Source organism: Phyllostomus discolor, chromosome 2 (genome assembly GCF_004126475.2).
Source record: "Phyllostomus discolor isolate MPI-MPIP mPhyDis1 chromosome 2, mPhyDis1.pri.v3, whole genome shotgun sequence".
Lineage (NCBI taxonomy): Eukaryota > Metazoa > Chordata > Mammalia > Chiroptera > Phyllostomidae > Phyllostomus > Phyllostomus discolor.
Window position 1 is genome coordinate 178,462,850 of NC_040904.2, and position 23,823 is coordinate 178,486,672.

Sequence of the window (23,823 nt, forward strand, 5' to 3'; positions counted from 1 at the left end):
AGAAGGACACTATTGCCCATTTGGGTTGGTGACCAATTTAACCTAAAGCCCAAACAAGGGACGAACAGTGATCAGGGCTTCATCAGGGGGGCTGGAAAACCCAGGTAGTCCTCAGTGTTAAGAAGATTTTTAACTCACAAAAGCCAGGAAAAGAAATGGCAAAACAAACAACTACAGAGCTTAACACTATCTCTGGACCTTTCAGAAGCTTACTTTACAAAAGCACCACAAGCCGTGTCCTGGCTGCAGCCCCTGCCTGGGAACTGACTAGGCATCTTCTTAGCAGTTTGGTGGAGCCCTTACTTGGCGATGCTCGGCCTTGGGTTTGGGGTCCCAGATTCCTTTCTTGAATCTTTTCCCCCTGCACCTTCATGACCTTTCCGAACATTACTCATCATCTCTTTCCTTCTGAAAGAATTTTTGTTCTTACCTGATCAAGTTGTTCATGTGTATTGTGATTCAAGGTTTTTGTATGTTACACATATACTTTTTGTGGTTTTGTTATAGTTTTTATTTTCTTAACTTTATTTTTATTGTTGACACTGTTACGGCTATCTTTCTTCTTTCTCCCTTTGCCCATCTTTACCCAGCCCTCGACACCCCCTTTCCCTCTAGCCATCACCATGCTACTGTCTGTGTCCATGGGTCATACATATATGCTCTTTGGCTAATCCCTTCACCTTCTTTTATCCAGTTCCCCCTGTACTTCCCCTCTGACAGCTGTCAGTCTGTTCCCTGTATTCATGCCTGTTTCCATTTTGTTTGTCAGTTTATTTTGCTCATTATATTCCATACGTAAGTGAGATCATATGGTATTTGTTTTTTTCTGACTGTCTTATCTCACTTAGCGTAATAATCTCCAGGTCTATCCATGCTGTCACAAAAAGTAAGATTTCCTTCTTTTTTATAGCTCCATATTATTTGAAAGAATATATGCACCCCTATGTTCATGGCAACATTATTCACAATAGTCAAGATCTGGAAGCAGCCTAAGTGCCCATCAGAAGATGAGTGGATAAAAAAGCTGTGGTACCTTTACACAGGTACCTTCCGACAGTACATTGTAATATCTACCAAGTCATTGATTGGCAGAAGTTAGAATTAGCAATCTGGATCCATAGCTTCTCTATTCACAAACTTATTTTTTTTATTACTGCTAACAAAACTACATGCTAGAGCATATAGTATATACATGTATAGTATATGCAGATAGTATATACATACAATAGAGTATTAACCTTAAAAAATAAAAAGGAAATCTTAACATTTGTAGCAACATAGATGAACCTGGAAGTCTTTATACTAAGTAAAATAAGCTAGTCTCAGGAGGACAGATATAATTTTACTTACATAAGGTATTTAAAATAGTCAAACTCATAGAAGTAGAGAAGACTTCAAATTGTGACATTGGAAAACATAATTCAGCTCTTAACACCCTTCTTGGCTAAAGAGATTCACCCAGAAATGAGGCTACAGGTAGAGAGATATGCATATGTAATATACTCATATCGCATAGATACAGCCAAATCCAAAACTAAAAATTCTGTTCCAATGACATTGCCACCAGCACTGTCTGATGGTGGGTGCTTTTCGAAGCAAGACTCACTTGAAATTTATCATCGTTTTAAACTCAGTTTGCCCTGGTGTAGGTTCCTGACAGCAACAACAACAGAGAGGCAGAGAATAGAATGGTGGTTGCCAAGGGCTGGGTGACAGGGAACTGAAACATTGTTCAGTGGGTAAAAAGTTGCAGTTATGCAGTAGGAATAGATTCTAGAAGTACACTGTACAACATTAGGATTGTAGTTAACAATAGAGTGTTGTGCACTTAACATTTTATTGAGAGGGTAGATCTTGTGTTAAATTCCTTGACCACATGCACAAAAAAAGGCACAGAAACTTTTGGAGGTGATCGATGTGTCTGCTGCCTTGATTGTGGTGATAGTACCCTGCGTGTACACATAAAGTCCGAATCCATCAAATTATACACATAGAACTGTGCAGTTGTTTTGTATATCAATTACACCTAAGTAATACTGTTAAAAGTGAAGTGGGGAGATAAGGATCAATGAGAACAGTCATACACTGCTATTGGCAGTATACATTTTCTACAACCATGTTGAAAATAATTTTTTTAAAGATTTTATTTATTTATTTTTAGAGGGGGAAGGGAGGGAGAAAGAGAGAGAGAGAGAAACATCAATGTGCGGTTGCTGGGGGCCGTGGCCTACAACCCAGGCAGGTGCCCTGACTGGGAATTGAACCTGCGATGCTTTAGTTCACAGCCCGCACGCAATCGACTGAGCTACGCCAGCCAGGGCTCCATGTTGAAAATAATATGACATTATTTTATGCATTTGAAGGTATACATACCCTTTATTCAATAATTGTGCTCCACACAGTATATAACCTAAAGAAATCTTGTCCTAAAATTTATAAAGAAGAGCAAAAACAACAAGAAAGAACATAAGGAAAATTTGCCTTATTAGATATCAAGATCTGCTATAAAGTAGTGATATATATTAAATAAATATTGTGATATTTGTGCAGAAATAAAAATTATATCAAACTATAGAATGAATCAAACTATAGAATAAAGCAGTTAGAAACAGATTCATGTATATGTGGGCAGTGTAATATGACAGGGTAGCAAATTAGCAGAGAAATAATAATTGTTGTTATATACAATGAACATACATACATGTGTGTGAAATACTTACATCAATTTTTTGTGCCAGGCATAGTTATAAGCATTTTTATGTATTAAGACAGTAATCCTAATAACAAGCCTCAGAAAACAGACTACTCAAACTATAGTGACAGCAGGGATTTTTTGACAAATTTAAAATAATTTACTAGATTATTTAGGTAAAATGTTAAATATTTGTGGTTTATCTGAAAATCCGAGCAAAAATTATATTTACAATTCCCTCAAAAAGGAAAAGAGGACTTAAGAAGTTTTAAAAGCATCTTTTTTCCTAATTTAAAAAAGTATTGTCTCACACACACACATACTATTATTTAGTAATTAGTAGACTCTTGTTAAGAACTTGATTCTAATGTATATGATTGTGTTTAAAATAGGTGAGCAAATGGGAGGGAAAGTAGGGTATTCTTACAAGTAGACAAAATCCTAAAAATGCAATAGACTTTTACAAAAATCATCTTCTATATGCTGTGTATTTCCTGTAGGGTATCTCAATTTCTGTGTTACTTAAATGCTTGGTAGGTAAGCTCTTTGTTATTAGGAATTCACAACCTAATGATGAAAAGAATATAGACAAAACATAGACATAATGAAAATAAATTAACCATGTATTTTTCATCATTAAACATATAAACCGAAGAGATGTTTGGGTTCCAAAGATGAAATAGTTTAAGTGGGTCCAAAATAATTAAGGAGTATGCACTCAAGGAGATGAATTTTGATGAATTCTTAAGTGCTTTTAGTAAGAATAATCATCATACTGTTCTAAGCATGTATTTATGTTTTGGTTAAGGGACTGGATATGAAGAATTATCTTCCTGGCTAGGTTGGGTAGGCAGGCAAAATTGCTTAGGCTTAGAAGGTAACTATAGTTAACCTGGGTAGGATACAATAATAGAATTCCTTAATCAAGTAAGAATAAGGAACCAAAATCAAGATTTCACATGTCAGCCACTGGACCTGGAAAAGAACCATTCTGAATTCCTGATTGTTGTCCGGCCTCCTCCTCCCTCTGAGTTCTCTCATGTTCTTCTTGAGCCTTCTTAACCCTTTCCATTCTTTCTTTGATCTCTCGCTGTCATCATTTCCACTCATACTTCCTCTGACATCCTGCAATTTTCTGGGGTCTTGGTTGAACTTCTTTCAGCATTGCACTAGCGTCTTCATCATAATCCAATTCACATGCAAAGGCAAGGTCATGGGCTACTTCTTCCCAATGTCCCAGAAGTCTGCGTGCTTTCCCTTGCCATTTATAAGGCTGAGATAAATCGGGATTTATTTCAATAGCTCTGTCACAGTCTCAGATGGCAACATTTATCTTATGTAATTTGATGAAGACACTGGCTCTCTGGGCACACAGAGTGGCCCAGTGAGGATTCAGCTTGGTGGCATCTATGAACAAGTCAATGGCTTTCTATAGTTCACCATCATGCCTTGGAGGTCCAACCTTTTGGCATCTCTGGGCTACACTGGAAGAAAAAAGTTTTCTTGGGCCATACATTAGATATACAACACTGATGAAAACTGATGAGCAAAAAACAAGTTTTAAATAAATTTATGATTTTGTGTCAGGCTGCATTTATAGCCATCCTGGACTGCATGGGTGTAACCTGCAGGCCACGGGTTGGACACCTCTGATAGGACATCAATTGCAGACACTTTTCTATCATTTGCCTGATTTATCATCTCCTCAGTTATCTCTACATTTTCATCTCCCATTTCATGAGGGGCATCACTGTGTGGTTTAGTGACACCCTCATTGTCAATTTCTACATCACTTTCTTCACTTCATGCTTCCTCTGTCTTTATGCCTTCCTCCACCTTCTTACTGTTTTTTCTTCCTTATTTTCTTCTGATTTGGTTTTATAAGTAGCAGGTGGTTTTGTATCTCCCATGCTCTCCACCTACTCACTCAGGAAGCGTATTTCCTCAATATGCAGAATGCTCAGATCCTGCCTACACATTTTCATGAAGGCCTCCAGCTCGGTCACTTTGTGGGGACCCACGGCCAGAAGTGACGGTAAGTGGTGGGTGGGGCTAAGATTGCTAACTTGGCATGACTGTGTGGGAGTGAAAAATCTATTTTAAACAATTATAACAATGTTAGGCACATAGCGAGCACTCCATAAATGTTAGTTTTTAATATTAGTATTATTTGGGTTCTCCAGCCAGACTTACTGGGGTGACCATTTCTTAAGGTATATATAAGTGTCTAATCACTCTGCTGTATACCCAAAACTAACATAATATTGTATGTCAACTTTAATTTAAAAATAAATTTTAGAAAACTGAAAAAACAGAAATGTTGGTAAGGGAAAAGACACAAGGATTGCTTTAGGCTATGCATATAATCTAATCATAATTCAGGTGAACATGAACTCCGACGTGCATGCACACACACATGTGCACACACCTGCAAACCAGGAAGAAGTGACCATTGTAACAGTGGAGTTGTGAGACTCCAATGAAGGTCCTTCCTGCTCACAGAAACAGAGCAGTGGGCACTAGTTTGAGAGGTATTATTGGCCAAAGAAAGTGTTGGGACTTGTCCATGAACCAGAATTACTCTGAATTATAAGAACTTGGAAGAGAATTTTATGAGTATGGTTTAAATGTGTAACAATTCCTGAGTTATAGGTCCAGTGAGTCATGCTGCACTGACTGCACCGGGGAGTGGAGGGTGCGACGCCCATTCACATTCTTGCACAAACCCGGCCTCCTCACTCACAGGGGATGGGGCGTTTATAGACATAGCCTCACTCAGGCCTATGCTCCTTCCTGCAGAGTTACAAACATTATGAAAATGGCCTTCAACTTGCTTCAAACTATGTGTATTTCACGCACTTTTTCTAACCTATGTGTGGCTTCAAATGCTTTCTTCATCATTATCTCATATTGATCTTGTAGCCAATTGCAAATGCTAAGTAGTTTTTATACGGTCATATCTTCTTCCTGGATTTATAAATTAGAGGCTCCAGGAAAGGACTTTATATTCTTTTGATTATACTTTGATTATACTTGAGTTTGCTAATTTTTGTCCATCAGTCCTGTCTGTTGAGATCATACTCTATCATCTAATAAGTTTATTATCAATTCTGATTTTGGGTCCTTAGTGTATCTGGTAAACCTACATGCTATGACTTCATCTAAGACACTGATACAAATATTGAAAAGAATAAGATCAAGTCACTATAGAGATCCCTCCAATGTAATATTAATTTAACTACTAGTTGATTTATGTATATACGCCAATTAGCTGCAGATAGCAGACTGTACTATTCATTAATGCAAGGGGACTGTATGACTAGGGGACTATGTATAGTCAGGGAGTTCAGAGGAAATCTCTTAAACTGAAATCTGATGATGTAGCTCTGATACTTCATATGCACTGTAATTGTTCAAATTCAACAAGGCTAAGTTTTAGGGCTCTACTTCTTCTGAACCATAAAGCCATGTTTTTAAAGTGCACACAGGAGTGCCTATCAATTATTCATGTGGGTTTCTCATAGCTCTAGTCCTGGGAGATTTTATATTACAATCACAAGAAGCATTTCATAGTCAGATATACTCTGGAGATGCTATATATTGTGAAACTCTGAACATTTTGCATTGCATGTTAGCATTACAAAGAAAATTCCTCAGTGAAGAGGTACTTACTTGTCTATGAAATACTTGCTCATGAGACACCACCTAAGATTTCAGGGAATTGCAGGTGTAAAGCATTGCGGCTGTGGAGCTTTAAGATCCTGTGAAACAATGTCTAACACCCAACATCATGTGAGATAGAACACCATCATGCATAGGAGCCTAAATAGTGTGGGAAGAGCAAGAGAGGTCTGGGAGTGGGTTCTATTTTACCTGCTTTAAGTCTACGGAAGCTCAATGTTCTACCTCCCTGGCTATGTTAGTCCCTGGAGAAGAGTTTGGAAGACAAGGGATGATAACCATGATTCCAAAGGAGAGTAGAGGAACTATAGTCTGTCCTGGCTCAGACTGCAGTCTTCTTGAGTGGAGGTGTCTAGATAATCCACCACAACGTAAAACAACGATTAGCTGTGCAATCCAATGCATACCTCCGAAGTGTGTGACTCATGTATCATGCTTCTCATTCCCATGGCTGACCATCCACTACGCTGTAAGGCGTAGCCACGGTGGCACAGTCTATTCTCTGGAAAGAAATGGAAGAAGATTTTATTTCTATTTTGGGTATTTCTTCCACTCTCTGGAAGTTTTTTGTCTACTGGAGTGTCAGAGGTAAGAAGAAAGAGAAGACTAGGCTGCAGTTTGTTTACTTGGTGGGAGGGGAAACCTCTGTGGAGAAGCACTCGAGGACAGAGAGAGACCCTGCTCTACCTGGGCTCAGACCGACGACTGCATCTTCATTCCCCTCTCCTTGCGTGTGTTGGGGCTGTGCAATTATAAGAGTGTCAAGACATGTTTTCAGTTGTCTAATTATCCAGAGGTTATGTCAGCCAGCCAAACAACACGCTTCTGCCGCCGCCTCCCCTGCCCGATAGTTGACCCTGCCTTGGTGAGACCACCCTCCGACTAGCATCAAATCAAATCCTCCTATTTGTTCATCCATGACTTCTCCCACACACTGGAGAGGCCAAATGCACTGACTACCAGAGATTATTTTGTAATCCAGTGGGCTACCACCCTACAGAGACTCCCGCTGAGATCACAATGTTCAGTTCCCTGTCAGAAATCTGTTGTGATTTTAATCCGTGTGTCTCAGAACTGAAGACTTCAAGGCTTTCCCCGTAGCTCACATATCAGACTGTATGTCACCCATGGGACGCTTTGGCAGCAGGAGGAATCAGGCTCCCTGGCCCCTAAACACTTTTTAAAAGCCTTCCAATCTCTAAACACATGCATACTCCCACCCATTCTACCTTCTTTGCCTCCTGTTTTTCTTGGCAGGTGTTAGTGTTGGATAAATACTCCTTTCATGGAGGTGCTTGTCTGTCAGGTCCAGGGAGAGGAAAGAAAATGGTAAGTTAATGAATTCAGGGCTGTGTCTGGCAGAAGGCTTGTTCCAGTCCTGTGTGGCACATCTGGCAGCAGGTTATAACAAAATGAAATAGAACAATGAAGTAAAAATGCAGCACTCAGAAGCTCGAGGTTAAAGCAGAGTTAAATAAATGTCCTACATGTGAATGTCCCTAAAACCAAGAACATGTGATGAAAGCAGAGGAAAAGGACCAGAAAGGCACAACTTCAAAGCAGTCATAACAGCACAATTCAAAAAGTACTTACAAAACAGCAATAAAAGCTTTCAAAGTGAAATTGGTCCAAAAATGTACAGCATTTTTAGCATCTGGCCCTGCAGTGCTATCTGAGGAAGGCAGCCGTAACGGACTGCCAGCAGCAGGGCGCCGGCCCCTCCCTGCTAGAGCCTCCCCAGCCAGTCCCTCAGGGTCTCATTCACTGTAAGGCCAGCGCCTGAGCTTTAAAGAAAATGCAAAATCATTGGTGATTATTATTTCAAGTAGGCTTGCAGAATTAACTTTTCCAAGAATTCCATGTATTTGAAAAATGTTTCTGTTTTGTTGCTCACAATATCTGTTCATTTAACAGGATGGGGTGGAGGGATAGGGGGCATATATCTTGTCTGTGCAGAAGCAGAGTGTAATATGCACCACAGAGAGAGAGCACAGCCTTATGAGGAAGAAAGTGAAGGCTCTTTGGATGTGATATTTTATATTTTATATTTTAAACAAGAAAAGTTTAAAATAGAAAAGAGTGAAATTTTGAAATGATGTAAAAACTAAAGGAAGAACTGAAAAGGCTATTACTAATGGGACATACTCCTCAAAGACTTTCATAAAATGGTAAATGTGTTAACAGTGAGGCCCTGGTGAGCTCATGGAAAGCAAAAGCATCACTTCCGTGGGAAAGTTTTGGGCCAGCAGATCAGACCATCATGTCTAAAGATATTGCTGGTTGAAAATGGAAACTTTATTCTCTCTATTTCTACAGTGTGGTAGGTTTTGTTTGCCTAAGCCACTAACAAGTTTTTCTTTGCCAAAAACAAAACAATGACAGTAACAAAAACTGCAGTTGAACAAACAAATCTTCAGTGGTGCAATTAACCTCAAGAAATCCATGTGTTCATCAGACACCTTATCATCCCTGAGTTCTGGAGAAGCTGACGCTTGCACCTCATTCCTCACCAGATGTCAGCTACAGAGTCACTGTCATAAATATTTGCTTAGCCAACAAATAGTAACAGGATGGAAAACAGATATTAAATAAAAACACTCATCTCCTTTGAAGACATGAAGGTAAGGCAAATAAAAGCAAAAACTTCCAGGGGAAGAAAATTTGGCATTTTGGTCTTGACAGTTAAGTATTTGAGAGATCTTACGGTGTTACCTGTTGGAAGGGCAGAGAGGAAGGGGACAGAGAGTTCCCAGAGGCCACAGTGGACTGGTGTCATGAGTTACCGATCCAAAGACCAAGACTCCCCTAAGGCCACATTAGACAGGGTTTATGCTGAACAGGATTGTGGAGGAATGACGGAGTGTGCACATAGCCCCCTGTGTTGGGGAGACAAGAAGGACAGACACTTCAGAGCTCTTTTTTCAGGGATGTCAGGAATAGGAGAAACCTGACCACCAGGACAAAAGCAGTTTCGCTAGGAAACCTGAGTCCAGGGACTATAAACTCCTGGTGAGGTTAAAAGGAGAAATTTGATAACAGCAGAATATTCATCACTCTGTTTTTCCACAGCCTGGTGAACTCTAATGCAGGGATTGAGGCCACATACCTGTGGAGGGGGCTTATAACAGTAGGACTGCTTGGAGAAGATTGCTATCAAACATTGAGTTCAAGGTGATGCTCTTTATGTACTAGTGTAAAAAAATGAGTAGAAAGGACTTTTGCTTTTCCTTCAATAAAGGGTGATAGGAGCACAGTGGAAGCAATGAGAGAAGGGCAGGTGATTGCCACAAGATACAACAAGGACTTGAAATCATAGTCACCTACGTGAAGATCACATTATTCCTTCAAAAATCCTCTGGTGGATTCCGCTATACTCCAAATAAAGTGGAAACTCCTTGCCAAGCTGAACAAAATTCTGTGCCTTGATCCCTTCTTTCCTCACCAAATGTGTCTCCTCCACTTCATCTCCCTCTTTCTGCATCAGTCATTATGACTTTCTTGCTCTTTCTCAAGCAAGCCAAGCCCACTGCAGCCTCTGGGTCTCTGTGCTGGCTTCTGTTTCCTTCTGGCTTGCTCTCTCCCTAAATCTTCACCTTGCTTCCTCTCTGAATGCATACCAATACCTGCTTACATGTCACCTTCTGGCAAAGGCCTTTCCTGAGTTCTAAACCAGTTAGGAAGAGTTAGAATTGGATTGGGGTTCCCCTATTCCAAAGGTTAACACTGAATCAGAATCATGCTCACGGGTGAAAAATATCCTGCTTAGGTGCAGAGGCTAGTGTGGCCTGGAAAACACGGTCCTCGCAGACATGCCTCAGAGTCAGACGGCAATACCGTTTTATATGGCGCTGTTCAGCAGCATGATTTGAAGTTTCCCCGAACTACTGTGCTCCTGTGTAGAACTGAATGCTGGAAGGTTCTCTACCAAAACTCTTAGCATTTAGAAGTAGTACATCAACATGGTAACCAGATCATCCTGAAAAATTAGATTTCTAAGAAATGAAGACCTCTACCAAGTCATGTAAGAACATCTAATAGTCTCTTGGGAGGAACCACCTTTACAAAAACAGTCCGAGACCTCAGAGTAGAGATGGACTTCCTTGACACTGTTTATCAAATAGCCACCAACACTGAAGACTGCTTGGGGCATTGGAGAGTGAGTCTGAAAATACATCAAGGGACATCCAAAATTTGACAAACAGGCAACCACGCTTAAATCTCTTTTCCCTACAATACAAAGTAATAATAAAACTAACATAAAAGAGAGCTTTATTTTTAACTTTTTTATTCTCAAATACCGTGAATGAGTATTTACTGTGAAAAGGCTGAATACAGATGAAAGAGCATCTTATTATCAAATTTAGTTTTAAAAACATGCTTTTAACTTTGGAATGCTTATAAGCAGGGTTGTTTATCTAAAATCACACCCCAGTGAATTTCCTAAAGTTAGTGCAATGCTAACTCATTTAGTACCAGGCATGACTAACACATATCAGCTTAATAAGTCTTGGCAGTAAACAAGTAGAAGAGATGGAAAGAGATATTATCACAGTTTATAAACAAAAAAGGGGAACAACTAATGTTACATTAATCTGTTCACACTTGAGGGTGCCAATTTTTTTAAAGCTACAGTGCTGATTTTTGTGATAATTAAAGAATAGACACTAGCTTCCCTGGTTTTCTTTCATCAGTACAAATGAGGTGGGGTGTTTGCACGTACAGGTATGAATAGCAGGAGTGCACACATGCCCAAGATATCAGATTCTGCACTATTTATGCAGGTGAGGTGTGTAAGAGGGGAAATATTCTGGATTTTCCCCTCCAAATTTGTAGAACCCAGACCCAGGAAAAGGCCTCCATCACCAGATCATAACCATTCCAAGTACAGGCCATGTTGTGGGATAGGACCCAGAATTCAATTTGAAGTAAGCTTTAGTGGTTCAACCAGAACTATGATTCAGAATTTAGGAGGAACACATGTGCCCGGGTTTGTCTCGGGTCTTTCTGCTGGAACAGCCATCTAGGCAGTGCTGATTAATTAGGATGATATTTGTCCTGAAATATTCTTCTTTAAAATACGTATGACTTGGAGAAATGGTTGATTATAGAATGGGACAGAGAAAAATCCACGATGAGCCTAGAGCAACTTATAATGCAAATAAATAAGGCAATGCTTTAAAAAATAAATAAAAGGGAAGTTTTTTTATCAGGAAATCTATACTTTTAATAAGTACTCCAGGTGATGCTAAGATAGTAGATTCTGAACCATATTTTGAAAGCACTGCCCTGAAATCACTACTCCAGCATTTTGTCTGTCAGTAAATCAATGAGAAGTACAATATGGTGGTGTTTTCCAAATTAAAGGTAAATTGACTACACCATCAGCAACTTCTAAGGTAAACATACCCTTAAGTTGAGCCGAGATATATTATTTATGGATCATTTACATATAAATGATGCTCCTTGTTGCTTATTAGAGTACTATTACTCTAGATACAGAATGTGTTACCAAAATAAACAATGGAGACCACCGTTTGGCAATGTTTATGCCCCAGGGACATATGGCTATAGTCATGGCCCAGGGACTTCTGTGGGAGCATGGTCCTGTCACCCCAGTCACTGTCACCTCACTCTATAAAGCGAAAGGAGTGAGCGTGCTCACCCAGGCTCTTCTCTCCATTGTTAAATCCCCCCTTTTGCTGGTTCTGCTATTTTCCTTTAGCATGATTTATTTCCTTATTTTAATAAAACACGTCCACTAGGAGTATCTTAAAAAACAAGAAATGAAAGGCAAGTAGTGTTCAAACTAGCCCCTCTGAAAACAATTATTTTGTATCCACATATTTCATTAATAGTTGAAGTATCAATTATTTTACATTAAAAGCAATGATAAGGTTAGAATACACAATTTTTAATGCTGTGCCTCTCTGTCTTCGATCTATCAGTTTTGCTAGATTAAATGTTATGCCTATTGTCTCTCTTTTCTTCAAAATATCATTATTTGTGTGGGAGGCTGTAGGTTCTTTCCTTCATCTCATGTATTCTGTGATTTGTGTTATTATTGTGCCTGGGTGTTGGTCTTTCTCAATTATTTAGGTGAGCTCTCATGTCCTTATGTTCCTGTAAATTTTCTTCTATTATTTCTTTAACAATTTACTCTCTTCTGTTTTTTCTGTTCTCTTTTGGTATTCATTGTCATTAGATGTTGAGTTACTAGAATTGAGCTTCTAATTTTCTTATATTTTAACTCTAATTTCCATATCTTTATCTTTTTGCCCTACTTTCTTGGTAATTTCTTCAACTTTATTTTTCAAAGTCATTTATTAAGCTTTTATGTCTGCTATCATATTCTTAATTTTAAAAGCTCTTTTTATGACACCTATTATTTTATATGCATGCAATATTGCCTTTTGTTTATACAAATGTATTTATCAATGCTGTATTTTTAGTTACCTTATCTTCCCTGCCTTGCTCTATTTCTTACATTTTTATTCTTTTATTTGTATTGATCTTTACATTTCAACTTTTACTTTTTATAGTTAGCCCAAATGGTGAACTAATGAAATATCAGTTTGTATAAGTCTTTTCTTTGCAGCACTTCCATTTCTCTAAATAAAAAAGTCACGAATTTTCTGCAAAAGATGTGGTTAAGAATGATCTATTTCTGGCTGGCAGAATCCTCAAAGGGCAAAGATGTGACACCATTTACTTTCACTTAGCCCCTTTTCAGTTTGTACTTAACTTTTTTCCTACTATTTTTACCCATTTTCTTGGTTTACACATTTAAAAAAATTCTCTACATTTGTGATTTGAGCTTGTGGTTCATCCACCACGTTTAACCAGTCTAGCATCCCCCGGTCCCATTTGCCTAGAAAACAACAGATTCTCAGTAAATGTCAGCTGAATGGGTCACAGGCATTTAAACATGAAGCAATGGGAGAGAACATTATACTCTCTGAAATTTTTCTTTGCTGAGAAACATTGATTTTTCCCCTCAAATGTCATAGAATTCTTCTATTATAAGAAGTGAATTTTGCTCCTGCCACTTTCTCCAGACAGACCCTCAAATTTAGAATTTCCTAGTCATGGTTCGACTGAGAGCTCCTCAGGGATGGGCTCCTGTCTGACTCTATTTCCACCTGACACATTGCTCCTAAAAGTATTGAATGAAATTTTCCTTTGGATAAAAGTAAACCTGGTCTAAATTGATCTCAGTTAAGGTCTAGTTCAGTAGCCTGGCAACAAAATAGGTGGATCAGCACCAGAGTAAGATTGATAAATACCCCAGGCCAACCAATGGTTTGCCCTTCTGGACATGCCTTTTCAAACTGACACTTTAAAGTTTTAGTTCACATCTGTTTGGCAGAGGGGCAAGAATGCACATAGAAGAGTGGGGTAAGAGGACCAGAGGTGGTAGTGCCTCTTTTGGGCCTAAACTTGCATCTTTCACTTCATAGAAAGGGAAGCTCTGCATAACCAAGCTTTTCAGTTAAGCAGAACATTTTGCAGATTATTTTAGATACCCTCTGTTGCATAACTACAGTTCTTGTAAGTGGAGTAACGCCGGTGGTAGTGATATGGTGGTGATTCTTATAGTTTATCCTGCAGCTCACATGGTTCTCTGCCTAAGAGGAGTTGATGTATGTTTAATTTTCTCTCTCTTTGCAGTGTCTCTTAGAAATTCATGTCCTGGATAATTGCTCAACAAATATTACCCTTAATTTAATTCTAGTCAATGAGTATGTACAATTAATTGTTTTTTCTTCTTTAAGCTGGAAAACTGATGCTAGAAAGAATGATAGAGCAAGGGTGTTTGCCTTCATAATCTTGGTGATGGTTATTTCCATAACAATTATATTAGTTTTTACCATAATAGTTATTTTAATAATATATTCCTCATATTTATGCATAAATGTCCAATAATAATTTGAAATGTATTATGGTACAGCAACTTACTGAAAATGTAGCAAAATAATAAAAAACTAGCAAACATGTCTACAATTTGCATTTTAGTACATATGTTCCTCTGAGAAAAGCATTTACATAAAACAGTTTAAATTACCATGCTAAACTAAGATGAACTGCTTTATTTATAATGCAGTTGACACAGAAAACACTGTAAAATGAAGACTCCTGCTAATAGTTTTTAGAAAATGAAATGACTAATGCACACTGATTATTAAATAATGAATATTCTTGCTTTTCATTGTAGATGTTAAAATTAAGCAATTCTATTATTATAACTTATCTAAATATAGTCTCACTTTTAAGTAAATTTCTGATAACTAGACAGAGACTAACTCAGTGTTATGGTCTTGCTCAGAATGATCCTAGTGGTGTTAACCCAAGATTTTATGTCTTTGATTTGATAACTCTTTGCTTATCAAATGAGGTTTCTTTAGATTAGAATGGTGGTCAGAAATATACCAGCGAAGTTACCTAACCAGCAGATTTAAATGTGTTGCATCCAAAGCAGATAGCCAGATTTGCTCTCTGGATCTTGGACAATTTTGAAAGCAGGGATTTGAAATGTGGAATTTGAATTATGTTTAAGTGGTGGTGTTATCTTCCCAGTATGTTGCTAAACATGGTTTTATCTCACTTTGTTGCCATCTTCACTTCCGATATAGACTTCATGTTCCTCATACATTATGTTCAACTTAGACTAGGGTTTGCCTTCAAGCTCTCACTATCTCACTGTCTTCTTGGACAACTTTTGGATGCTCAACCACTTTAGATGGGCTTGGATATATTTGTTTACACAAAGGAAGGTGTTATTACCAATTACCTATTATTCTTTCTTTTTTTAACCTGCCATTCTTGGTTACTATTGTGCCTAAAACCATCTCCGCATCTCTTATTTGTTCCTTCTTCGAAGACTGACTGGTTCAGGTCTTCCTGGGCCAAAGTGGCAATAGACTTTCTAAAAGGCAGAAGTGGTATGTTCACTATTGTTACAATGTGAACCAGGGATATATGCTATATTACTTATTTTTAAATTTGATTTCATTATTTTTATTATTTTATTATTCTTTTTTCTTTATATGGTTTAGTGGAATGTGCACAGGATAACATAAAGCTAGCATGGAGAATCAGACAGACAGACTTGGATTCAACTCACAAATAGGCCACTTGTCCTGGCTTTGTGACCTTGATTAAGCTCATTGATCTTCCTAAACTCAGATCTAAGATGTGACCAAATATGATTGCAGAAAACTGTTACCAGGTTCATATAATAAGGGGAATCTTGTCTTAATGATCTGTAATTAGGTTTTGAATAGTATGTTTTATCAATAAAGTTAAATTAGTGTTTCTCAGGCTTCATTGTACACCAAAATCATCTGGGGCACTTAAAAAAATTTGAAATGCTTGAGCCTCAGAGATTCTGATCCAACCAGTCTGGGCTACAATATGGATGGTAGTATTTTTTCAAACTTCCAAGGTGATTTTAAAGTGTGGCAAGTGTTGAAAACTATTGGATGAAAACTCAATAAATGTTAGTGATCATCATTCTAGGGTGATGATGAATAACTTCTTCTCAGGAAACATAAAATGTTAACAATTCTGCAGCCACCATAGAGAAGCAAGAGCCTATTGCTTCTCTAATAATCAGTTCATCCTCACCTTCCCAGTACTGGAGGAAAGAGAGAGGCCCATGCAGCACTCCTTCTGTCCTCTGTGCCAAGATAAGCTCTTGAATGAGGTGTTGCAGGTTCTGTGGAGAGAGTAGAGACCAGTGTTCGCAGTAGCAGTGAGATGAAAATAAAAACAACAGCATGTCATTTAGTAGTTATTACTCAGAGATACTCTGCTATGGTGGCATATAAAATCCCATGCAAAATTGAGGGGGAAAATCCCTTCACATGAGTCAAAATAATTACTACATATAAATTTATAGACACATCATCCAGAAATTCTAAAACTTCTGATATTTCTTTCTTTAAAAAACTTCAAACAGGAAATAAGTTAGAAAAGCTTTAACACGTGTACTAAAGAAATTTTAAACTCTTTTGAGAGAAATATAAATCAAGATAAATCAAGTTTTCTATCATCCTATGTAGAAGAATCTGCACAATGATGCTTTTTGCTTTTAGTCTCAAAAAAAAAAAAGAAAGCAAGCCATAAATCTCATAGCAGTTTGTTACTAGTATTGGGGGATCCATAATTAAGTTATTCCATACTTAAAAGGTAACTCTAGAAAGTAAGTCAGAACAAACATTTTCACATGCTAACAAAACCAGCATAGAGGTAAGGCCACCAGGGATGAATAAAGGTCTGATTCCTTTTGTAGCTTATCCAGATGTCTGACTACAAGGAGAATTAATATATAGTACCAAGTCAAAGATAAATACATTATTATTTTTATTATTTCTACTAATAGTAAATTTATTCATTGCACTAAAGAGACTATATGAACAACCAAAAATAACCACTTTAAAGGAAATACTTCAATGTTTGGAAATGTAAAGTAGAGAATTTGCAATGAGATATTTGTTCCAGAACACATATAAGAATTCACATCAAAGGCATATAGTACACCTTTGTGGGCTTTCCCATAAAATGCACCTAATATACAGCACTGAAATATTTAATCCTGTTATCAAGCACCTCACATTTGCCAGGCACTGTGCCTTGTACATCACCTCATTCCATCTTCACAACAATCTAACCATTATTGTCGCCATTTTATAGATGAACCCCCTTGATTACATCTGGGAATACTCACAGGTGTCTTATGCTCACAGCCTCAGTCCTGTCAGCTGACACTGGGTGCCCTCTAGTTTTTAATTTTTTCTCCCTCAATTTTTCTATAACACAACCTGTTCACTATGTCCACAGATATTGCTCTTTGGCCATGTCACAAGTGTGACTTTCCTTGAAAATGTCTCTGTGCACCAGGCAATATCCAATGCAGTGTCCCTGGAAGTCCATTGAGCTGAGGGCATGCTTTCCCTTGAGCAGCCTGCTAGAAGAGAAACATTGTTCCTTGGGGTCCTCCTGCCCATGGTTTTAGGGGATGCATGAAAAGCCCAAGGCACATGGCCATGTGACAACTTGGTCACCCCTCGGCTAAGACTTTTCTACCAGGTCAACCTCCTCTGACTGGTTCTCTCTTCCTGTGCAACACTTTTTGCCTACATCACTGTGTGTGGCAGTTTTGTACAGCAGGTACTATGTAATAAATGCTCAATACATATTCATTGTTTTGAATGGATGATTCTTTCTATAGTTCCTCAGGCAAGTTCTGGTAGGTCTGGCCACTAAGTCACCAAGCATGTTCAGAGTCACCTCACTAGAGACAGCTTAAGCTTTCAATGGGATTCTTCTTCCATTAATGAGAAGGATGGATTCTACAATAATTGATGTATTAAAAAATTAGAGATAAGATACTGCTGTCCTTATTTTTTTCTCTGTGTACCTACATGAGATATGGGATTCCCTCCCTCTCTCCCCTGCAATACCTAGAGGCTGCCTCCTTTCCTGAGACACTTCATTTATTGATTCTAAAGCTACATGAAATTGAGGCCCAATCTCGGCTTCCCCAGCTCCCTGGCAATGTGCTCAAATAGGGTTTATTATCAAGTTTTCCTCAGCCACCTCCTTTCTACAGATGCCTCTGACCCAGCACCAAGGAGATGGGATTTCTCCCAATGACAGGCCACATTTGCCAAGAAATGTCTAATATCAGAGAATATGTGAATCAAGACACAAGGGAATTGTATGTTGGGTTCACTTCTTTTTATTATAGACAGTAGTATACAGGGTCTGTCTGAAGAAAGTCCAGCCATTGTTGATATAAACAAGAGTGGTTTGCATGACATCAATGGAACCTGGCAACCAAGGGGAGTGGACTGGAATGCACATGGGTGAACAATGACAACTTCACTGTACTAGTCAGTGGGGGTGGTGGATGCCCTTGAGTGATCATGTGTACTGTGTGGCCATCACATTCAAAATGACTGAGCAGGTAGGGCGATGAATCAGCATCAAATTTTCATTAAAAATACCAAATTTTGTATTAAGCTTGAATATTCCTTTGTGGAAACTATTTGGATGATTCAGAAGGTTGCAGCTATAGGCAACTGGTGACTGGCAGCTTCATCACAACAATGCACCCACTCATGAATCACATCTCGTGCAGAGTTTTTTGGCAAAACATCAAATCACCCAGGTGACTCAGCTCCCCTACAGCCCAGACTTGGCGCCCTGCAACTTCTGGCTTTTCCCAAAACTAAAATTACCTTTGAAAGGGATGAGATTTCAGACCGTCGTTGATGAGATTCAGGAAAATATGATGGGGCAGCTGATGGCAATTGGGGGAACTGTGTGAGGTCCTAAGGTGCCTACTTTGAAGGGGACTGAGACATCATTGTCCTAGGTACAATGTTTCTCATATCTTTTATCTTTAATAAATGTCTCTAGTTTTCATACTACATTATTGGATACCTTCTGACCAGGCTTCTTATAACCAAAGACTAAACTAAGTGCTGTAGAATTAATTGTTGCATTTAATTTAATCTTTACAGTCCTTTTATGAGATAAAACATTTTTATAGGAGGAAACCAAGGCTGAGCTAGGCACATTAATAAGTAAGGTAGCTAAGAAGTAACACAACTAAGTGATATGGGCTGGATTAAAATCTGCATCTGACTGCCTCCATATCCAGTCATTCTTCTGACAAATGTGGACATTGGTCCAAGGAAGCAATGGGCTCTGTCTCCTAAAGGAGCACCTCTGTGATCTGAATCCAAGACAGAATCAATGACTCTGAGCTCAAATGAGAGAAATGGTATAAGTTGTATTATTTGGGTTTGCACTTCATTACACTTGTAGAGGCTGTTAAACAAGTTCATTTACTGACTGGTGTCAAGTAACTCCTACCAAAATGCTTGGTGGGTCCCCGCTGTGGGCAGCAGTCTGAAGGGGGTGGTGCTTAACTGTCCTTGCCTACCTGTCAACAAGAGATTCAGAAAAATAGTGTGGGCTTGTGAATGGTGCTGACAGAAGAATGCGCTGCCACTGCCAATGGGAGGCCATGCCAGTAAGAGCCATGGTTATTGTGACTGGGTAATGAGACATGCCCCACAATCTACAGCCAACAGCAGCTGCCTCAACTGAGGACCAGATCCTCTCTGGAAGCTGTGTGGAAGCCTCATGCTGACAACACCCTTGGGAGCCAGTCCAAGGCCACCTTCGTGTGCCCAAAAAGCATGTAGCCTGGGGAGGCCTGGCTCCCCTCACTCTTCCCAGCATGAGTCACATTTGTGAGGATAGAGTTTGTTGATCTTTCAGGAAAGTTCTCATTGAGAATGAATAACAAATTCCCAAAGGAGAAACTGGCAGGATCAGACGCACCTACTCTTGGGGTTTGGGGAACCTTCTGCAGAGAGTTTCAGTTCTGACTGGATTCCTTGCTTGGCTGGGAAGCGCCTGGAGAAGGAGGGCTCTGCGTTATCATCTGCCATTTGCTTTGGGACATTTGGTCAGCCTATGTTTACAGAAAGTCATCTCAGACTTTGGGGACATCAACAACACTACCCAATGATTTATTTCCCTTCAAACCGATTCTATCCTCCTGGCACTCCCATCCTCTGACATCTATATTTGGGGTGTAACCTAAATGCCTCCTGAAATTTCTGGATGTTTCTCTAAGGCTCTCAGCTGACCCTTTATTTTCAAACACTTTTCTGGACGTTCTATTAACACAACGTTGCGAAGGTCCCCAGACTCCTCTCAATCAACTTCATGGGCCTGCCCGCACGGGCCACTCTTTCATCTCATTCCTGTTTGGGTCCTGCTCATAGCTGTCTCATGTCCCCACCACCCAAACATGTCACTCTTCACTCTCACCCAAAAATGCCCTCAGCAATGTTTACATATAATAAGCTACCTTTTTCCAAGGCTTGAGAAATTCTCTAGGAAAAACTTGAGTCATTCAGGGAGGCTTCTTTAAACTCTATCGTTCTGCTCAGTTTCCAGGTAATTACTGCTCGCTGCAATGCCTGTGGCCTAAGAGCAGCTGTGGCTTACCTTGTCCAAGCAGGCCAAGAACACTCCCGTGGCACCAGGCAGAGTTTCCGACGGTGGGAGGTCATGCCAACCCTTCCCTCGGTGCAACATGCCGCAAAACACTGGTGGTGCCACCAACTTAGTGTGGAGAGTGAATGACATGATATATCAGTGTATTAATGTATCTGAACAAGCACTGCGCCATGTCTGGCCTCTCTTCCATCTGTATCACATGTCTTTGATGCTAAATACATCTAAATTCCTTCCAAGTCATCATTTGCACCCTCACATACCTCGACTCTCCTGTGAACAGGTGAATTTAATAACTATTTGCAAAAACTTTGTCATGTGTATGTACATTATTTTTCTTAAAATAATGCATTTTTAAAATTTACTAGTACCCCCAATGAAAACTTGCTGAGGTTTTTTAATCCTAATTTATTTTTCCTTTTCTAACACAAAGAGATTGCTGGAAATATTCTCGTATGTACTGAATCTCATTAAGGGCAACACCCCCTTGACTTATATTCTCAGATAAACATGCTCTAAGAAATCTAGTTACATTTTTTCAGTAAAATAATTACAGTAATTTTTTAAAGTAAAACTTTTCTCATTACCTTAGTGAAATGTTGTAAGCATCATTTCTTCAGACTCACATTATTGGTTGAGAGTAAAAAAGATTCTATACTCATGCTTAACACTGAAATATTTTATTGCATACATACCACACCAAACACATTTAATGGTGAAATGCTGAACTTTCCCCTCTAAGACTGGGAATAAGGCAAGGATGCCTACTCTCACTACTTTTTTTTAAACACTGTACTGGAGGTCCTGTCCAAGGGAAGTAAGGCAAAGAAAAGAAATTACAGGTATACATATTGGAAAGAAAAAAGTAAAACTGTTTTTACTCACAGACAATATGGTTGTATAGAAAACCTTGTGGAATCTATAAAAAATTCATCTAATAAGTGAGTTAGCAAGGCCTCAGAGTACAAAATTAATGATCAATATACAAAAGTCAATTGTATTTTTATATATTAGCAATAAACAGTCCAACAATAAAATTAACAAAATGATTCCATTTGCAAAGAGTATTTTTGTTAAAAAAAAAAAGAAGGAGGAAGGAAGACGAGGAGAGTGGGGGAGAGAAACTTCCTCTAGGAACCAAATGGAGGCTGAGAGAGTGGTTTGAAATAAAATTATATAGAAGGCCAAGGGAGGATGAGTCACAAAGTTACTTGCAGGCTCTATTAAGAAGTTTGGACTTTAGCCTGAGAACTAGTAGAAAATATTTCAGGGTTTCATGTTTTTAAAGAAGGAAAGATCTTTGCATTTCTGTTTTGGGAAGATCATTCTGGTTGCAGCGCGCATGGGAGATGGAGAAAACAGATTTAGGGAGATAGTTAGAATGCTGTCGCAGCACTCAAGGAAAGGATGAAGTTAGTGAAACCGGAAAGAAATGGTCATATTTGAGGGCTACTCTGAAGGATATGTAACCTAAAAATGGTTAGGTTTATAAGGCAAAAGTTTGACTCAGTATCAAGTAGTGTCAGTGTTTGCTTATGAATAGTTTCCTGAGAAAGCTGCCTTAGATGGGCTATAAAAATTGGTTTCTGATGGAAGTTCCCTCAATCTATTTTACCCAGTTGCTTTATGAGTACTGTGCTCAACTGGCAGTTGTGTTAGATGAACTTAGGGGCTGTTTAGATGTTAAGATCCTAACGACAATAAAACTAGCTACTGGAAAAAATGCTTAGAGGATAGATGATGTCAAGAAAAGGAATATCTGAAAATGAGCAATGAGTATAAAATGCTTCTATCAAGGGGCAAGCACTTCAAGACTGAGATGAAATTATGAAACTGGGCCATGTTTTTAAAAATTACTCTAGATTTACTCATTCATTCAATAAATATTTATTTTGTATTTAGTATGTTTCAGGAATTAATTTAGGGATCTATGGCACAAGGATAAACAGAAAAATGAGTTAGAAAAATGAATCAGAACAAGGGTTCTGATTTCTCCACATTCACATCAACACTTGTTACTGTCTGCCCTTTTAATTATAGCCAGGCTAGAGGTTGTGAAGTGGTATGCCATTGTGGTTTTGATTTACATTTCCTTAATGACTAATGATGTTACATATCTTTTTGTGTACCTTTTCCACTTGTATTTTTTCTTTTGAGAAATTTCTATCCAGATCTTTTACTCATTTTTTTAAATTAAGTATTTGTTTTAAGCCCTGGCTGGTGTGGCTCAGTGGACTGAGTGCTGGCCTCCGAACCAAAGGGCCACCTATTCGATTCCCAGTCAGGGCACATGCCTGGATTGTGGGCCAGGTCACCAGTTAGGGGTGTTTGAGAGACAACTGATCAAGTATTTGTTTTATTTATTTTTCAGTTGTAATTGTTTCATGTGTGCTAGCAAGAAATGTATGAGGTTTGTCCAGAAAGTGTCCAGCCATGTAATATGAAAAATAGAAACATTTACTGAAGAAGGTACAAGATACAAGAAACATTGTACATAGGACAATGACACCTCAGTCCCTTCAATGTAGGCACCTTGGAACCTCACACTGTTCTCCCAACTGCAGTGTGATGTTCCTTTGGCTCTGGTAGCAGAAGCTGAGGAGTGAATGCTGCCATGACATGTTTCATGCCAAGATCCTGAGTCAAAATCTTAGACACAGTAGTTTTGGAATCCCCAGATCAGCTTCTAGTTCTCACACTGTCAGGCACAAGTTTTTGTTGATTGCAGCCCATACACATTCAACATTCTCAGGTGTTCTGCTTGTTGCAGGCCTTCCAAAATGTGGATCACTTTCAACAGATTCTCAACCATCTTTGATGTGTTTGTGCCACACTTTTATTTGTGCTGCACTCATTGCATCATCCCTGAAAGCCTTCCAAATCATCTGAATAGTTTTCATGGAGGAATTTTCAAGCTTAATGCAAAATTTGATGCTGATTCGTTGCTCTACTTGCTTAGTCATTTTGAATATGACAGCCACACAGTATACATGCTCACTCAAGGATATCCACCACCCGCACTGTCTAGTACAATGAAGTCATCATTATTCCCATGTGCATTCCAGTGCACTCTCCTTGGCAGCCAGGTTACAGCAATATTGCACAAACCATTCTTGTTATATTAACAATGGCTGGACTTTTTCTAGACAGACCTCATATATACTACTATCATTTGGTGTGTGTTCTATTGATAAATTTTATGTCTAGATTTTTAATAGTGATATTTATGTTTTCTATTTCCTTTTTGATTATTTTTATTCTATCCATTATTTAAGTGGGATAAAAATGTCTTAAACTATTATTATTGAATTGTCTATTCAATTTGGTAAATGCTTGATTATGTAACTTGAGGATCTCTTGTTTACAATCATTACATCTTCTTATAATTGTTCTATTTTGAAGTGTTGACC

The 23,823-nt window shown here is 38.6% G+C and overlaps 1 pseudogene; it reads right to left on the reverse strand.

Moving 5' to 3' along the window:
• Positions 1-3,729: 3,729 nt before the first annotated feature.
• On the reverse strand, positions 3,730-20,494 carry LOC114513817 (annotated as a pseudogene).
• Between the last annotated feature and the right edge of the window lie 3,329 nt (positions 20,495-23,823).